Below are 4,740 nucleotides of genomic sequence, written 5' to 3'. Positions count from 1 at the left end.
GACGCCACACGAGGGGCAAGACGAAGAGGGAGAGGTGGGCAATAGGCCCCAAATAGTACGAGAGGTGCGACCCCCAGCCAGTATCCCTAGGCACCGGGATCTGCATCGTGAGCTGAAATTGGCTGAAGAATTAATGGCAGTACAAAATGACCCGTAGACGAGAGCCCTGGGTATCGGCCTCGTCGAAAGTACAACAGAGACTCTAATAACTGAAGGCAGAAGAGAGAAAACTGGCAGGAGGTCCAGGAAAGAGAGAGATCCACTGCAAAGACTGAAGCAAGGACTCAAAGAAGAAAACGGGCAGCTAAGAAAGCCAGAGTCAAGGCCACTCAGGACATTTACAAAACAGATAAAGGGAAAAGAGCACAGCAAATCATGGCTGTGCCGTTCACCCTGGAATGTTCACTCAGCAAAGCTGAACTTGATCAGAGTTTCACCAGTAAACTCTCAAATCTGAATAATAAAGCAAACCTCAACAAGTTTGCACAATACAAAGGAAGGAGAGAATATGATTCTTTGAATGAACCCATACGAAGGGAAGTAGTAGAGGTTGCGATTGAAGGCAGTTGACATCATGGATACACAGGTAGTATACAAGACAGGCTCCTCCCACGACTCGTCTCTCCCTCTGGCTTAAGTCAGGTTCCATCCCGAGAGTTCTGAAAAAGAGTTGCACAGTTCTCCTTCCTAAATCAGACAACGCCGAGAAGCTGAATAACGGAGAACCAATCACAATCGGCCCAATCCTACTGCAGCTCTTTATCAAAATCATTGCTAGATGATTGAGTGAGGCAGTACAGATCAACCCTCGGCAGAATGGGTTTCTGGTGGCGTCCCCAGGCTGTAACGAAAATGAAGCCATATTGCAAAACGTGAAAGGGGCTAAACATAACAGAAAAGAGCTGGCCGTTGTCTTTGTCGATTTGGCAAAAGCGTTTGATTCAGTCAGGCATAAAATGTTTCATGACCTGTGATGGTTTGGGGCTGTCGAAGAGATTCACCTCACTGATTACAGACTTATACTCTGAAACCAGCAGAGTTATAGAGGGCAAAGGCAGTCAGGCCAACCCAATCAATATCGAGAGAGGGGTGAAGCAAGGACCTGCTATCCCCCAATTCTGTTTAACATCACTGTGGACCCTTTGATCTGTTCCTCATAGGAGGCAAAGTTGGGCATCCAGTTGCCCCTTCAGGGAGGGAAGATCAATTGCTCAGCACTGGCATTCACCCATGACATTGCTCTGCTCAGCGACTCCCACGCAGGTACGATCAAGAGCTTGGCCATCGACCAGGACTTCTGTCAGAGTACAGGCCTAGAAGTGAATTCCGGGAAGACCAAGGGCTTCCACCTCATACACAAGCTAAGATCTTCCTGTAGAATTTTTTTTGTCTTTTTGAATGCCTTATTCAAAATTTCAATTTTACAAAGAGATGACAAATGATTAACAAATTAGAAAAGGTTTCAATTTCACCCAACTATACAAAAAACAAATAGCACAGTGCAGCTCCACCACTGCCTCCTTGTGATGCCAACTCAATGGCACAAAGTCCTTAAACAGGCCTGTGGAAGCGTATAGGGGTAATCCATGTGATCGTGCCCAAACTCCAACACAGCATCATTCTCAGCCCCTGCACAGCATTCGCAGCCATCTCAATTTTCTACATCCTCTTCCTCGTTTTCTATCTCCTTTTGATCATCTTCCACCATTTTCACCACTTCAGTGTCTTCCTTATTCTCATCTTCCTTGCTCTTGCCATGTTCCTCACTCTCAGGCTTCTTATCCTTCTTCTGTTCTGAAGCTTCTTTCTTTCCTTTCTGCTCTCGCTTGTAAGCTCCCAATGCATCTTTCAGTGGGGTTATGAAGCGATCAAACTCCATCTCTTCCATTGCTGCAAGCGCATCAGGAGGCACTCAGTGTTTTCCTCTTGCTCTTCATTGCAAAGTTATTTGCGCACGAGCTTGCGTAAAGAACGAAGACACTTGCTGCTCGGGATATTGCGCTACGAGCTTCCTTTGAGACATTCTCTCCATCTGGAAGGGCCTCTTCAATAATCCTGGTAATAACTGCATTCAGCAGATTCAAGTCTTCTGGTCTCTCAGCCATCTCTGTCACTTAAACGGACACCATCGAAATCAGTTAAGTTATAATAATTATCGCCAGCTCATTATAATAACGGCTTCTCTGGTTTTCACCACACACTCACCCACCTGGCTACAACTTTATGGTGAACTGGCAGTTGCGAGACGGCCCCATCTTGTATATAACACCTGGCGACGCAGAGGAATACCTGGGAGCAAGAATCAACCCTTGGGAGTGGGTAGCTGAGGAGCAGTGGGGCCCAAACTTGATTCATGGATCGAGAGTTTGAAGGCGGCAGCACTTCGACCTAACCAGAGGATTGAAATCCTAAAAACTCACATGATTCTGAGAATATACTTCCATTTGATTCTCGCTGAGGAATCTCAGAACACATTGGTCAAGTTCAACCAGACCATCAAATACGCAAAAGAAATCCTCCACCTTCCGCTACACGTTACAGACGGAGTACTATACAGCAGTAACAGAAACAGAGGGCTAGCCGTGCTAAAGCTTGAAGTTCAGATCCTTTTGGCTATTATTCGCAAGTTAGAGGCGTTGGAGAGCTGGCCAGACGTGGTGACTCAAGCCTCATTCGAATACAGTGTTACCAATAACAAATCAACTGACTCCTTGAGGAACCTTAAAATGCTCCAGGAGATCGAGGACACCCTCAGACAGAAGTACGGAGAGAGAGGGAGCTAAGGTGAAAAGAGCCAAGAGGATATATATCATTGACATGGACTGGGCAGACATTACCCAAATGTCCAGACCCAAACCAGTGAACAGATATGCGGCTTGGAGGGAGGTAGTGTACCTAAAGTGGACCAAACTTCAAAGTCAAGGATCAGGCATCAAATATTATGGTAATGACTACACCTCCAACTCCTGGCTCAAAACATGTTTCAATCTCAAAACAAGCCAAACTCATTAATAGTATACTGTTACAGTGCAACCTCTGTAGGGGTGTCCCTGTGTCATGGTGGATCTTGTTGGGCACAGTTAAATCTCGTAGAAGATGAGACCCCATTTGAATCACTGCCTCACAATCTCTGCTAATTGTACGTAAAGGATGCAAGAATCAAGAGACAAAGCCCTGGACCACCTGCAGCCGTTTGTCTCAAAATTCGGCTGGACATCCCACTTAGAACAGAGTCTCTTCACGAAGGACTGGACACTTTGGAAACCAGATTTGGTATTCATTAAAGATGGAGCAGTGGCGGTTGTCAATGTTACAGTATGCTTCGAGAACAATAACCTGTTGGAGAAAGCTTGGGCAGAGAAAGAGAAGTACCACCAACACCTGAATGATGAAATAAGAGCACTGACCGGGGGTACGTCCGTCAACTTCTTGGGTTTCATTATGGGAGCAAGAGGAATGTGGCTCGAAAGGAACAACAGCCTCACGCGATTCGTTGGAATTCAGCAGTATAAGTCCTTCACCCAGCTTGTCTCAAGACCAATGATCTCTGACTTTGGAACTCTTATAAATTTTCAGAGACAAGGTGATCAGAGGATCGCCCAGAGCCCACCTGGTTTGATGCTACAAGACCCAAGACGGAAGACCGGATGTACATAAGAGATGGGTATTGTATACCTCCAGGGCTGAATTTTGCGTTTGTCGGGCGGGTGGGCCCGACCGAATCGGCGGGGAGTCGATCCCCACCACCGAAACGGGTCACGCTGCCATTTTGCATCGGCAGGCCAATTAAGGCCCGCCCAGAATGTTTCAGACTCCGGTGCTCATCGGGAAAATTAAATCGGCGGCCTGCGTGTTCAGACCGCCGCTTCCAGTGGGGAACCGGCAATCTGTATAAAGAGCGGCCAGGCAGCCTCCTTTAGGCTGTTGACCATGGCCAGCGACCGGGCACCACGAGGTGAGGGCAGAGGAGGAGGAGGGGGGCAGGCTGCAGGGTAGACCAGCAGGGGGGTCACTGTGCCCCTCGGTTCTCCGATACCTGCCTTGCTGTCCTCCTGGAAGAGGTGTCCAACCATCGGGAGGTCTTGTTTCCGGAGGATGGGAGGAGGAGGGTCCCCCACGTGACCAGGCAGACATGGCAGGAGGTGGCGGAGGCTGTTACCTCTCAAGATGCTGTGCAGCGCACCGGAACCCGGTGCCGCAAGCGCTTCAATGATTTGTTGCGCTCTGGAAGGGTGAGTACCAAAGTCAGCCTTGGCCATTTTACCCAGCAGGTAGCCTTAGCCTTGGTATGTGTCTAGCTGCCTCCCCTGCAGGTTGCCCCCAGACTACTCAAATGTGACAAACACCAACATATGCTGCAGGGAGAACCCATCTTCTCCTCAACCACTAAGGCTGATGTAAGCATGGTCACTATCTGTTCGCCCACCCAGCGTGCGCCAAATGCCCAATGCAGTAACGACCCAGACGTGGGGGGAGACTTCAGAGAACTCCAACACATGTCTTATTGATGGTGATGAGATGGTGGAAGGGAAGCCTCAAGGTGTCATGGCCAAGAGCCATCTGCTGGCCTCGGCGCCACACCTAGTTGCGCCTCCTTGCCATGGGCGCTAAGACCTGTGTGTTATTCAAAGTGATGGATGCCAAATGAGTCCAAGGTGTCTGTTGGGGGAGGGGGTTGGGAGCAGCCGTGTTATCTTCTTAACTTATTGCATCTTAGGAGGGTTTGTACCTCCACCACCC

General features: G+C 48.6%; 1 pseudogene; it reads right to left on the bottom strand.

The window, feature by feature from the left end:
* Nucleotides 1–1,651: 1,651 nt before the first annotated feature.
* Nucleotides 1,652–2,105, bottom strand: LOC144672625 (DNA polymerase epsilon subunit 3 pseudogene; annotated as a pseudogene).
* Nucleotides 2,106–4,740: the final 2,635 nt, after the last annotated feature.

The sequence above is a fragment of the Cetorhinus maximus genome, chromosome 3 (assembly GCF_964194155.1).
Source record: "Cetorhinus maximus chromosome 3, sCetMax3.hap1.1, whole genome shotgun sequence".
In the NCBI taxonomy this organism is placed as follows: domain Eukaryota; kingdom Metazoa; phylum Chordata; class Chondrichthyes; order Lamniformes; family Cetorhinidae; genus Cetorhinus; species Cetorhinus maximus.
Note: the sequence above shows the minus strand (reverse complement) of the source record. Positions and strands in the feature narration are given on the sequence as shown.